The sequence below is a fragment of the Macaca nemestrina genome, chromosome 7 (assembly GCF_043159975.1).
Source record: "Macaca nemestrina isolate mMacNem1 chromosome 7, mMacNem.hap1, whole genome shotgun sequence".
NCBI lineage: Eukaryota > Metazoa > Chordata > Mammalia > Primates > Cercopithecidae > Macaca > Macaca nemestrina.
In genome coordinates, this window is record NC_092131.1 from 179076381 (window position 1) to 179090579 (window position 14199).

Consider the following 14199-nt stretch of genomic DNA (forward strand, 5'->3'; position numbering starts at 1 on the left):
ATTTCTGGAGCCTGGGCTGTCAGCCATGGTGACTGGGGAATGCTGGGGCTGCGGTCGTCCGGCCGCTGGTGGGTCCTGCCTCTTTGACACCGTTCATTTCTGAAGCTTGCTTTCCCCGGTGTTGGAAGTAGCAGCACTGGAAGAATGGCCGCCTTCCTACAGTGAAGCTCTGGCAGAAGAGGAGAAGACACGGAGCGTCTGTTCAAGGACGTGACGTTCTGGGCACCGCACCATGCGTTCTGCTTCTCAGCGGTGCCTCTTGGTTGATGTTACCATCACCTGGCATTTCCCAGGAGGTAACTCGCAGATGTCACACTGATGGAAAGCCGCAGCAGCGCGGTTCGAGTCCAGGGCCAGCTGGAGCACATCAGCAAGGTCAGGCTGGATACATGTGCTTGCTGACAGGAAAATGACAGGAAATATGTCATTTCAGGGAAATGACAGGAAATGTGCTTGCTGACAGGAAAATGACAGGAAGACGACAGGAAAGAGGCCCATGAGGAGAGGAACCAGTGGATTCAAGGCGGGGAACTGAAGGAGCGAGTCATCACAGGGTGGGAGGCTCAGGAGCCAGCAGGCAAGTGGGATGTGGCCTCAGGGTGCTGCTGGGTTGGTGAGGGGCCTTCTGTGACTTTTCTAAGAGTGCAGTCAATTGTAGGGGTGGGTGCCGGCTCCCGGCTCCCGCACATAAGAGCCAAGCGTCTTGCAGGAGACCAACGTGTGCACTGGGAGTTCCTAGTTGCGTGTCCCAGCATGCGGCCCAGAGGCCCCTGACAAAGCTCAGTGCACCAGGGACACAGTGGACTTTTGGTTCCTGAGCCAACGAGGAAGTGAGGGAGTGAGTGAGGGCCGAGACACAGATGCAAGGATGCACAGGATGGGGTGCAGTCAGGTGGAGAGTCATGCTGTGGGGTCCGGGAGAGATGGGTTCGAGAATAAATGGGACCGGGTTGCAGTCAAGTGGAGAGTCATGCTGCTGGGGTCTGGGAAATGTGTTGTGTTTGCTTCTATGTGAACAGCGGGACCTGAGCATGTCTGTGCTTTGACGTTTAATCTGTACACTATCCTTGGCAGGGTGTGTATCTCTGTGGCAGAGGACACCCCGGCCACAGTGGATGTCAGTGGCGGTGGCTGGACTCACGGTCCGTGAATGTTGCATGATCGAACGCGTTTGGTACATTCTCAGCTCCTGCCCAGGTGCCTCCCGAGTATCCGGTGCTGTGGCTCCCCACACCCTTCCCATCTGTGTGTAGCATGACCACCATCTTCCTACCATGTGTTTGTGCTACCACGGCTGCCATGTCTAACGGGCGCTTTGCTTTCCAGCTACTTTCCTATAACCAAACCCTTGAACGACTTTGCCTGCGTTTCAGAGATGATTAGGGTATTAGTCTTTCAAGATTGCTCTGAGGATTTCCAAAAGCAAATGCAACTTACAGGGTGCAAGATATTGGAAATGACAGTAATTATAGATGAGTTTTCTCAGTGTGTTGATTGCGGTAAAATTACATAGCACTCTATTTTTAAGTGTATGGTTTGGAGGCATTAAGTGTGTTCACACTGTGGTGCCACGATCACCGCCATCCATCTCCAGAACTTCCTGGTCTCCCCACGCTTGAAACTCGGTCTACCCAACACCAGCTCTCCTCCCGCCCCAGCTCTGGGAAGCACTACAGGTTGCTTACAAAATAGGCTTTTTCAGTAAGAGAAGGGGAAGGAAAAGAGCTCTAAAGACTGTCTTGAGATTTGAGGAAGTGTTTTAGGTTTTGTTGTCTGGTTCCCGGTGTAAAGGAACTATTGAAGACGTGGGAAGGCGAAGGTCTGTGATCTCAGGAAGTGCTGGGCTGGGCAGCTTTCCCGCTGTGACGGGGGCACTTGCCCTCAAACCCGCCTGAGATAATCGCGTGAGGATGGTGCTGCATTGTGACAGCTCTGAACTTGGTCTCCTTGAACGTTGCCAAGTACATAAGCTTTGGCGGTTACCGTCTAATGTCTGCGGGAGACCTAGAATTTGAACATTGTTGACTTTAGAACACTCTCATTTTTATAACACTCTACCTGTTCTCAACAATAGGAAATATGCTGTGTCCTTTTTTTTTAACGGCTTAATATTCTGTGTTGCGGTGGCAGTAGTTGCAGCGGACGCTACTTCTGGTTCATGGTCATCGCCAAACACAAGCTTCTGGAAACCGTGTGAAAAATGAAGGGGAAAGTGCTTTTCTGCAAAGGGCTTTTTTGAACATCCTGTTTTTTTCTGGAATATCTGTTGTGGTGTAAAACGTTTTCATATTTAGGGGTTTGTAACGTGTTTTATACTGGTTAGCTTTGAAACCCCATGTTTTTGCATGTCATGGGGCTGCTTTATCCTATTCTGTGATATAGCTGGTTTGCAAAACTATTGGTTATTTCACTTTAAAAACCAAAGCAGCTTACAGATTGAGTGTGATTCCTGTAAGAATTTAATTGTAAAATTGATTTGTGTTCAATAAGCTTACTGGAATGGCTAGATCCGTGGACAAAAAGATAAGAACATGTCAAGTCTCTGGGCCAGGAAGGACTTCCAAATAATACAAGTGATACACGGTAATTTCTTAACAAACAATTAGATTTAGTATATAACTGGTTTAAAACCTCTATATTTTCTATTATAGCCATTCCACAGTGCCCATGGGGGTGGGCTGCAGGACTGCCTATGGAATCCAAGGTCTGTGGGCACTCAGGTCCCTGCAATAAAATGGCATCGTGTTTGCATATGACATATGCACATCCTCCTGCAGACAGTCATGTCAGGGTTGCTCGTAACAGCTATACCATGCACATGCCATGCGAGTAGTTGTTTAATGAATAATAAAGTCTGAATGCTTAGTACAAACACATTAAAAAAAAATCTTGATCTATGGTTGGTTGAATCCACAGGCCTGGAACCCCGGGAGAGAGTACAAACTCTAGAAGCAAAACGAACAAAGCACTTGAGGTCAGCAGTGACGGGTGTGGAATCACACTGAATCTCATGTGTTTTGCTGTCTGTGTCACTGTGTCCCGTGTAAACGGGAATCATTTGTAGCTTAAGGTAAAATAGGTAACAGGAAACACTACAGAATGGGCACGAAGGCGCGCCACTCATTACCCCGTGTTACAGCCAAGCATCTGCCTCCTGGGGAAGGATCTGTTCTGTGGGGAGACTAGATGTTGATGATTTCCGGATGTGTGAAGGGAAACTCCCTCCGAGAAGCGTGGCTTTGGCCGGAGCACATCAGATGAGAGTTAGCGCGGCATGGAGTTTCCACAGTGCCCCTCAGGCCTGCTGCTTCTCTCCTCTCCCCACCCCTGGCCCTGACGCTTACCAAGGGAGGAAAGTTCAGCTCCAGCTGAGCCCCGCACAGGGCTGTGGGTCTCTAGGGCAGGTGCCACCTTCGTCTGAACAGGCTGTGTCAGAGGAGGGTCTGGCTGTACTTGAGCTGTGAGAGATGCTCTGAGAGATCCAGCATCCTGAAAACCCAGGTGCTGAAGGTTCCTCCTCTTCCACCATCCTGCGGGGAAGGGGGTCTTATCCTGCTTCCCCTCAACCCGAGCTGACTTCTTGTCTGTTCTGTACACCTAGGTTTTCAGAGCAGTTATTGTTAATCATCTAGCAGACAAACAACCATAAGGTGATAGCCTGGGAGGGTAGACGGCGCTGGAAGGTAGTTTTCTGAATAACAGCGTTCAGTTTCCTGTTTTGCCGTCATTTGACCCAAGGCCCCAAGATAATTGAAATACCGTCAGCCAAACACCGATTTTTTACCTGAGGTTTTTTTTTTTTTTTCTTTTTAAGTTATGGGTGCAAACTTATAACCAGGGACCTGACAAAAGAGAAGGATTTATTTGCAAAGTGAATGTCGGGGATGGTTGGCATTTGCCAACTCTGACTAGCAGGGACCCAGGCTGCTTCCGTTCTGCCGCCCGACTCCTGACCCTCCAGCTCCTGACCCTGTTCCCACCAGCAGGAAGAGGAGCGGGAAGGTGCCTTTTCCCCTTTAAGGGGATGAGGTGAGAGTTGCACCTGCCAGTTTGCTAGTCCCTGGGGTGATTCTCCAGCATGGGTGGGAGTTGGGTTTGGAGGCCTGAGCCCCGTGAAGCTGGGGTTGCTGTTCCCTGAGCAGCAGGAAACTGGACTCTGGGAAGTGGGGTCAGAGGGTAGCATCCGCAGGAGGGGCCTCTCGTCCCGTTTGACATCTTCACTGCAAAAGGGGGTGTGGGCTTCATGGTCCATTGACAAATAGAACGTTATTTTTGTGTTGTTTTTTAAGCACATCGAATCCTAATTCCTTTGGCCTTTACTAAAGTGGCATTTTGTAATTCCACATGATTTCATTGATATACTCGCAGGAAAGAATGCTTCCTGTAAACCAGAAGGATCTCTGAGACGGTTCTCGGCCCATAGAGAGTTCATTTTCCCAAGGTGAAAGACACAGCCTCAGGCGGGGTTGAGGACACACTGCAACAGCCTCAGGAAGTCCTGGACATGTGTCCAAGGTGTTTGGGACACAACTTGGTCTTACACATTTTAGGGAGACGTGAGACATCAATATATATGAGATGTACGTTGGTTCGGTCCAGGAAGGGAGGCACGGCTCCAAGCAGGGATGGGTTTCCAGGTCACAGGTAGATCAGACAAATGTGTTTCTGGTGTACCTTTCCAGAGGAAGCAGCCAGATCCGCATTTATCTCCGTGTGCAGATGGGGACTTTGAATTCTCTCCTCTGTCCATGAGGAATTTCCTTGTGGATCGGTTGTGAGGGAGGTACGTGGCTTTTTTTCCTCCTCCCCCCAGTAGCTGTCTCTGTTCGGAAGAGCATGGGAGGCAGGTTTGCTCTAAGCTCTTCCTCACTATGACGTCCCTTTATCGTAGTGATTTTGGGGTCCTGAGATGTAGTTTCAACTTCATGTTTCTGAACACACTGGCACTGGAAACAGTATTGTAGGAGGCATCTAACTTACTTAGAAGAAGAATCTATTTGGAAGGACTTGAGCACATTCCTCCTTGAGAGAACCAAGCCTTTGTTTAGTTTGCTTTGCCCTGAGGCTGTTACGCTGCCCCAGGCTGTGCGGCCTTAGAAAGCTGTGCCCCTGTGAGCTACTGCCTGTGGAATCTGGTGACTTTGAAGTTAATCCAGCAGCTACATGTTTTGGAAAGCAGATTGCCTCTTAAAGTGTTGGTGATTATGATTCTAGCACTAGAATTTCAGTGTGTATTTTCCACCTTCTTACTTTGTCTCCTCATACACTGAGATACTGCTGCATTTGCCCTTAGGCTTCACGGAGGGAGGGTCAGTTCTCACCCTTTCTTAGATATTGATCTTGAACGGACAGAATCGAGATTCAGAAAAACTCTCGAGCTGTGAGAGTGTGCTGATATCTATGTAAGTGGGGTTCATGTGTCAAACTCAGGTTTAAGAAAAACCAATTCTAGGCTGGGCATAGTGACTCACACCTGTCATCCCAGCACCTTGGGAGACTGAGGTGGGCAGTTCACTTTTGAGCCCAGGAATTCGAGACCAGCCTGGGGAACATAGCAAGACCCTGACTCTACAAAAAATTAAATAGGAGTGGTGATGTATACCTGTGGGCCCAGCTACTCGGAAGCTGAGGCTGGAGGTTCACCCAAGCCTGGCAGGTTGAGGCTGCAGTGAACCATGATAGCACCACTGTACTTATGGTGCACTGTGCCTGAGTGACAGAAGAACAACCACCCCCCCACACACAAAGTATCAATTCATGCAGTGGCCAGTTCTGCTGGGACCACCTGTTAAGGCTACTCTGGGCCTCACGGTGTGAGAAGGGTCTGTCCAGCGGTGAGAAGGAGTGGCTTGAAGGCCTAAAAGCCAGTTGCTGTGGTTCAGCATGACTGCGGGTGTGGAGTTGGGGGAACGGCTCTCCATGGCATGAGTGGGTAAACGGATGGGCTTCCAGAACGAGCCCCTGTGACTTTGCCTGGTTTGCATCCGTCCAATACAAATCCACAGGCTCTTACTCTAGCAGCTTCTGCCGGGGCTGATGGACTGGCCTGGGGACAGAGGGTGCCCTCAGAGCCTCAGGGTGCTGTCTGGTTTAGGAAGAGCACTTAGTCACCTAGATCTAGGATTTATGACACTACAAGGGGACTTGTCACACTCGGAGCAGCAGCCATCTGCATTCTAGACTTGGTTCTAGGTGAAGTATTTTGGAGCCTGTTGGTACCCTGTGTTCTGTTTATGTGTAAAACAAGTTAGAGTTATAACTAGTTAAAACCTATTTTTAAAATTTTGCCACAGAATATGGCAATTGTGGTGGAGCCTGGCCAGAGACCCCCACACTTGGACGCTGCCGTGTGCTGGGGCTGCAGGCGTTGACTGCATCTGCTGTCCCTCCCGGCGTGTCTGTGTTCTTGACACGGGCGCCCATCGAGGCTCGGCCTGTGAGAATCGTGCCACCGTTTGTCTCCATGTTCCTCTGAGGTTCCGCAGACTTCACGGTCCCATGGCAGAGCGTACGGTATCTGCTTGCGTACGCTCTGATTTCCCCAAACCCCAGGACAGGCCAAGAGTTAGTTACACACAACTGCAGAGGGCCCCGTGGTGTGGATTTGCGGTGACACAGCCTTTCCCCAGCTCGGCCTTCGTCTCCAGAGTTGGCTTTAGGGCGATAGAAGCTTCCTTCAGACTGGGGGGCCCTGAAGCTTTGGTGCTAGGAATTCGGTGAGCAGCACGGATGATACCCCATTTCTCTGCATTTGTAGCAATAGTTGTTAACATGACCACGAGATGTACAGAGGAAGGAAAAAGGAGGTTTTATTTTCAGAGTAACACTCTGTGCTTTGGGAAATGTGGTCTTGGGGGAGCTGTAAGCACACGCCCCTCAGGAGGAGAGGAGGCCGCGGCGTTACACGTTCCGGGGTTTGTTGGCTGTGTGTGTTCATCGGGCTCAAGGAATGTCTGAACGTTTACAGGGAAAGTGGGGTTTGTTCATCCGGTTCGTGCAATGTCTGAACACTTACAGGGAAAGTCTAGCACACATGCAGTGAGTTAACCTGTAACATCCATGTTCGCCTTGGGGCGAGCGTAACATTTGAAATGAAGTGGACTGGGCGTGTCATATACAAAGGTGAGCTGTTGGGTGCAGATGTTTATGCGCAGCCTCAGTCACAGCCAGGACTGGCTCAAGGTCTGCAGCTTGTGGCGGGAAAGGACACTCACGAGGTCATTCTGTCCAGTTGGGGCTGCCGGCAGGGTCCGGGGGGGGGGTTGTCTGGTCAGCCAGCGTCTGGAGTCCACCCAGGTCCCGTGGACAGCGTTCCTCTAAACCAGGCTTCTGATTGTGGAGGAGACTTCATGCTGGTTAACACACTTTACAGGAGTACTGCCGTGGGGCTTTGGGGTTGACCTTCCCTATGATGCCAGTTACATTTCTCTCCAGATCTCATCATAGCCACAGAGATTGTACCTCCTCTGACAGCTGGGGGTGCCATGTTGATATAGTAATTTATTGTATTAAACTTTTTATTACTATTTTAATAACCTTTTTTTTTTCTTTTTAAAGAGATAGGGTATTGCTGTGTTACTCAAGCCAGTCTTGAACTCCTGGCCTCAAGCAATCCTCCCACCTCGGCCTCCCAAAGTGCTGGGCTTATAGACGTGAGCCAGTGCGCCCAGCCTACAGCCATGTTTTTAAAACTCAGCTGTTTAAAAATCCTACTCCTTTCACCCCCTCAAGCAGGCTGGTTGGCCTTGTGCAAACTGGGGTGTCACGATCTTAGCCTCCCCCTTTTATTTTTCTCTTTGGCCTCAAGTTCTGATGAGAACAGCAGTTACAAAATGGGCATTAGGTGATTCTTCCGTTACTAAAGCCAGAATTCTCACCAGTTGGAGATGTTTGTCCCCAGGATCCCAGAAAGCTGTTTTGAATCAAGCCCGTAGTAAATAAGTAAGGAACTAAACTCTTGGTCCTCTACTTAGTACCAGGGGAATGGGTTAGTTGCTGATGCCCTTTGATCTGTGCTCACGTGCTGCATCTCATCACGGGAAGCAGAGTTGCCCTGTGGAATAAAGCCCGGCTCATGGTGGCAGGTCGAGACGCTCGGGGCTGTCAGTCCCTTATACAGCGGCAGACTTGGAGACTCAGCATCGCGTGCAGAGCCCGGGCAACCGGAGTGCATCCACTTTAGAGACCACACGGACGGTCGGTAAGGTGGACGTCCGGGCATATGGCCTTGATAGGCCCACTGCGAGATGAATTAGGAATTCGTTAGCAAAGAAATCAAACTCGCCTATGGGTCCCAGCTGCTTGGAAGGCTGAGGCGGGAGGATTGCTTGAGCCAGAAAGTCAAGGCCGCGATGAGCCATGATTGTAATACTGTACTCCGGCCTGGGTGACATAGCGAGACTCCAAGTCAAAAAAAAAAAAAACACAAAAAAACCCCTCAAACCTTACTCTTCATAGCAGGAGGGAGAATTTGTCAAAGTAACTGCAACAAAATCTTAGATGATATAATTTCAGTGGCTAAGTGAGCTGTCCATCCCACGTGGCTGGCTCACAACGCAACAGAGCCAGGTGCTGCTGCAACTGCCCCCCTCCCCACCCGATTGCTTGTGGACATTTTCTGTTTCCCCATATCTCCCTTTTGGATACATAGCTCGCTACTTTATAGCTAAGCATCAGTAAAACAGGTTGTCTATTTTGAAAAGTAACTATTATGTCTTTTAAGGACAGAAAATGAAGCAGGTGACAATAGCATGGCGATCTGGTGAATAGATTTAGAGGAATATTTAATACTTGGCACCACTCTGAACCCTTCTTCTCTCATGCTAAGTTACAGCTACCGCCTTCTAGGACAAATCACTTTCAGCTCTGTGAGTAGGAATTAAACATGTTCTAAATCAGAAGTTTTAGTTAAGCAGTATTTTACGTGAATGCCCAGATCCTAAGTGTTTACTGTACTGGGGTGTGGTGTTGAAGAAGGAACGAGGGCTTGGGGCTGTGTTTATGGTGCAGCGTCCGGGTTCCCATATGTGAGATGAGGGCCATGAGACACGGCCTGGAAGGTTCAGACTGTGGGATTGAATGGATCTACCCACTCCTGGAAAGCCTCAAGTCTAACTTGACTTGGGCTGGTTTTAGGGAGATGCTGGCAGCGCTGCCCTCACAGGTTACCGGGAGGGGCTCTGGCACCGTCCCCGTCAGGTGTCTCATGATCAGTCCAGCTTGCTCTTCTCAGAAGCTGCTGGTCGTGTTCTCGTTCCTGTTGTTTGTTGCGTGTTATTTAGGGTTCTGTTCATGTGGGGACCTAGGAATTTTTCACAGTGAGAGGAGAGCCGCTGAGCCGCCTTCCTGCCTGGACGCCAGCCCCACGGAGGACCGTAACTGCTTGAGGTTGGCTTCTTCCCCCGGCCTCACCTGTGGAGGCATTGATGCAGTGGTACTTTCTAAGCTCCTGGGGCACACAGTGCTGTTGTGTGGATCCACAGGCTACTGTGGCGTCCAAGCACGTGCTCCCGGAGGAGAGGACTCTGCGGGCACTGATAGTGGGAGCTGGCTGAGAGTCCAGCAAGTGAGACTCCCTGTGACGTGCACAGCTGCCATCTGCACAGCCCCTCCTGACGCCAAGATGGTCGTGCGATAAATGTACAAAGCGCGTCTCCAGCAAAAAGCCGCCAAGTGTCCACATCCAGGATATCCACCAAGGTGGCCTTTTGGTGTTAATCCGATGAATGTGAGCGGCAGGTGGTCTGCATTGAGTGTGACTGTGCCACTGCAGTTTTCTTCTCATGTCTTGATGAGCATGAACGGTTCCTGACGAGGGTAGGTAAGGATGCTGTGACCTGAGACTCTGCAGTATTGTAGCTTGAGGAACCAAGGAGTTTTTCTGTCTTGCAAAGCCGTCAGGGAGGATGTTCCAGGCTGGTGACTGCTCCATGAGGTATTCAGAGATCCAGGTTTCTTCCCGACCCCTGCTCTGCATTCCCAGGGACATGGCTGTCCTTGCTGTGGTTGGGACTGGGTGATTGCCATGCTGGCAGGGGAGGCTTAAGGTGAGAGTGGCCGTGATTTACCTAAGTTACATAATGGCAGGGAGCCTGGGAGTAAAGTGTAGCCGTAGCCTTGAGGATGGATGATGGGTGTTGGTGAACGACTGGCTGCACTCACCGCAGCTGGCCCAGGAATGGGGAAGGATGGCTGAGTATGCCATTCAATGGTACCTGGTTCTTTCATATTTGACTTCCTTACGGATTTTCTGCTGTAAAGAGGAGAGAGCCTGTGGTTCTAGGCCAAGCATCTCACTCATCTCATAACATCTTGTATCCCTCAGCCAACATTTATGTCAAGTTTTAGAAGTCCTATCAAACTGGCAAGCATTTCTCAGTTTGGTTTAACCATTGGATTTTATATCTGTGTCTGCATCTCTATTTTACATCTATGTGGTTATTTGACACTCTGTAGTACCTTTGTAATAGGTTCTCTTTGGTGGAAGTTACTTTCAACAAACCCTTGCTGCTACTTGAATTTTCAAGGTTGCAAGTAGAAAGGAGAGAATAAAAACCACATCTTCTCTAATTTTAAAATTTGTTGTTTCTCAAATCACACCAGAAGTACAGATATTACAAATTACAAAAGCAACCAGAATCAAGGTTAAGAGATTTCTGGGCGATTCTGGCTAATCAGCAGTATTTGCTGAGGTGTGTGCAGCAGACCAACATGCCAAAAAGCCCGGGACGGGGGAGAGATGGGAGGCCAGGCTGTGACTTCGGAGGTGCTGTTGCCTCAGGGAGAGGAGCCTAGATGTAGAGAGGATAAATGGACACAGGTGTGACCACCGCCATCCTTGCCGTGGCACGGAGGTCTTTGTACAGGGACCTTTGTGAGCTGAGTTAAAAATTGAAACAGAGAGTGCAATGCATTCTTAGTTTTTAAAATAAAATGCTAATAGAGAACATTTTGTTTGTAAGAATGTAAAATGTTACATCTTTGTTAAAGAATAATAATTTGCTTCTGAGATCTTTGTGACTGAGATTTGAAATCTTAAGTATGGTTTTTTCTTCCATGTTTTATACATATGCACGTATACACATACATGTAAGGTATATAAAAGGAAAATAAGCATATCTGTATTCACATTTATATACACTTCCATAATGTGTATACTTCTAGTCACACATAAGTCTAAGAGACTATGACTTGACTTGATAACCATGAGAGGGTAATTAAATAATTTATCTGCTCTTAGCCTTGCTTTTGTATGTGAGCAGGGACCCTGCGAAACGCGCCTCCCGCGTTCCAGGCCTCACACAGCCCGTGCCAGGTTTTGGAAGCAGGAGTTTGTCTGCAGCCACTTCGGGAAACATGTGGTTGCCAGGATTGCCTAGAGCTCCAGGCTGTCTCCAGTCCCAGCCTCCCTGGGGTAGAAGCTGCCCTACCAGGGGCCTGGACATGGACGTTAGGGCCTGGAGCCAGGGAGCGCTCCTGAAGCGGGGGGCTCCCCTCACGGTTGGGCATGAGAACCGAGGATAGGAGGCGGAACCAGCCTCGGGCCAGTGCACGGCCTCCCTGAAGTGCTTGCGGGAAGCCCCAGCTGTACTTTGCTGACCCCATAGACAGCACCACACTCTGTGAGATCCCCCTGGCCCACCCCTCAGGTTCCTAAAATGATGAAGGTTTCCTGAGCTCTGAATTTTTAGGTCTAGGCTAAAAAGTCCTGGGACAGGCTCACAGGGTTCTTTATGTAGAAATGATGAGTGTGCTGGTGACTCAGAGCAGGCACTGTACCCTCACTCCAGGGTCCTTTGTGCCAGGTGGAAACGAGCGTGTGGGTCACCCAGAGTCCCTGCATCCTCACTCCAGGCACTGCTCTTTGGTTTCTTAATTAAAAGCCTAAAAGCCTTGATAATGAAAATGCATTCTCCCCAGAGAGTCGAGTTTCCGGTTATGGAGGCTCACCTGTAAATGCCGTGCCAGGTCAAATATGCTGAGATCTGGGCCAGGTCCTGCTTCCTGCTCACGGCCAAAGCAGGTACTTCATTTGGGAGGTGACCCAGGGGGATATCTGAGAGGCCTGCCGGTCCCCGAGGGATGAATCCGCTGGCCTTCACATTCTGCTCCGGCCTCCATCAGCTCCTTCCTACCTGCAAACTGCCAGCTTTGACGTTGCCATCATTGGAGATATGTTAGGGACTTGGTATGGGTTGACACCCATAGGACCAGCAGATCGTGAAAAGGTGGGAACCAGGGCTGGGAGGGTGGTGACCACGGCCAAACTGAGAACCGTGGTGGGCTGGGAGGTCCATCTTCTGTCTGAAGTGTTTTTTAAAATAAAAAACATTGTCTCAGGAGCATGAGAGGGGAGGCCACAGACGGGGAGAACGCATCTGTAAAAGACTCATCTGATAAAGGCTGTTATCCAAACCGTGCAAGGAACTCTCAAAACTCAACAAGAAAATGAACAACCTGATTAAAAATGGACCAAAGACTTGGACAGATACCCCAACAAAGAAGATACACAGATGGCAAATCTACACGTGGAAAGATGGCCCGCGTCTTATGTCATAGGGCGAGGCGTCACTGTGCACCCATCGGCCTGGCCAAAACCTGAACTCCGACACCACCACGTGCTGGTGGGTGTGTGGGCATCAGGACCCTCACTCATCGCTGGGGGAAGTGGGGCAGCTCCTGTGGGAGGCAGCATGGCGGTTTTCCGTGGAACTAAGCTCTCCGACCACAGAAGCAATCACAGTCCTGGCCGTTTACTCGGAGGAGCTGAAAGCTTACTTCCATGCGGAAATGTGCACACAGACATTGACAGCAGCTTTATAATTGCCAAAACTAGAAAGCAACCAAGATGCCCTTCAGTAGGTGAATGGATAAACTGTGGTATGTCAGATACTGGGATATTATTCAGCACTAAAAAGAACTGGACCCCTAAGCCATGAAAATACACAGAAGGATCATAAACGCATGTTGCTAAGTGAGACTCCAATCTGGAAAGGCTGCCTGCTGTCTGAGTCCAACCACAGCACAGTCTGGAAAAGGCAAAGCTGTGGAAACAGTCAAACAATCAGCGGCTGTCAGGGGTTGGGGAGGGGAGAGATGAATGGGAGGAGCATAGGGGGTGTGTAGGGTGGGGCAGCAACTCCAGGTGGGGCTTTCATGGGGGATCCATGCCGTTCCACGTCTGTGAAACCCACAGAGTGAGCAGCAGCAGGCCGAGTCCTCGTGTGAGCTGTGGACTGTGGGTGGTGGTGCCGTGTTGATGCGGGTCTGTCGGTCGTAGAGACATGCTGGTCTGGTGAGGGCAGGAGAATGATGGAGGCTGTGCCTGTGCTGGGAAAGGATATGTGAGGACTCTCTGTACTTTCCTCTTGATTTTGCTATGAACCGAAAACTGCTTTTAAAAACGTCATTGAAAAGGCAAACAAAAAAGTGCTGGCCAGACAACATCAGTGTGAGGGTGTGGCCTGTGTTCTACGTTCAGAATTTCCCTTTTAGAATACACGTATCTAAATTTTTCAAAGTTAAACCTTTGCATTAAGTAACTCACTACCAAGTTACAGTATCAGCTTGAGCACTGCCAGGATGGCCAGGATCCTGTATCCTGACAGGCTTCTCCCCTTACAGGTGCAGTTGACGTCCATGGCCACATCCCAGTAAGCGGCAGGACTGGAATCAGGAGTCAGGCTTTGCGGGACAGAGAGGAAGTGTGAGATCTTGTAAGCACGTGGCTGAGGGCGGGCAGGGAGGAGCCCGTGGCGCAGGGAGCCGGCAGGGATGACTTTTTGACCAGTTTTCCTTATCGCTGAGGCCTTCTTAGACTTGGGGAGTTGGGAGTCCCCACTCTCGGGTGCCTCAGAAACCAAAGGCTGCTTGTAATGCTCAAGTTCCAGATGCCTCAGGGAGAGGTACCTGGGTTGTTGGGTACAGTTCCGTTATTTGCTGCTCGGTGGGATTTGCCCGCAACATTTCTGATTGTTTTTAAGAGCTGATGTTTGAGCTGCTTAAAATCACATATGGATGTCGATTTATCTATAAAAGTTAAGAATGGAATTTGAGTGCAAAGAGTTGTGAAAATGCTCAAGGTGATGTACTAATGTATACATTACATTTGTGGAAATATTTGAAAGTTCAGGATTTACATTAAACACTTCTCTTGATTTTTGTAATATCTACCTGTCATTTTCCCATTTGATTAATAGA

General features: G+C 49.5%; 1 protein-coding gene across 26 annotated transcripts in view; it reads left to right on the top strand.

Annotated features, from left to right (window-relative positions):
- Positions 1-14199, top strand: part of LOC139355527 (disco-interacting protein 2 homolog C-like) — a 229331-nt gene that overhangs the window by 131049 nt on the left and 84083 nt on the right. For 3 of the 26 annotated variants that reach the window (XM_071067338.1, XM_071067357.1, XM_071067369.1), the window contains exon 1: positions 12489-13715. The exons of 20 other annotated variants lie outside the window; for them this stretch is intronic. The gene's annotated coding sequence lies outside the window, so the exon portion shown is untranslated. Of the gene's footprint in view, positions 1-9420; positions 10047-12488; positions 13716-14199 lie in introns of those variants that run through there. 3 more of the 26 variants (XM_071067342.1, XM_071067345.1, XM_071067343.1) reach the window with 2 other exon arrangements.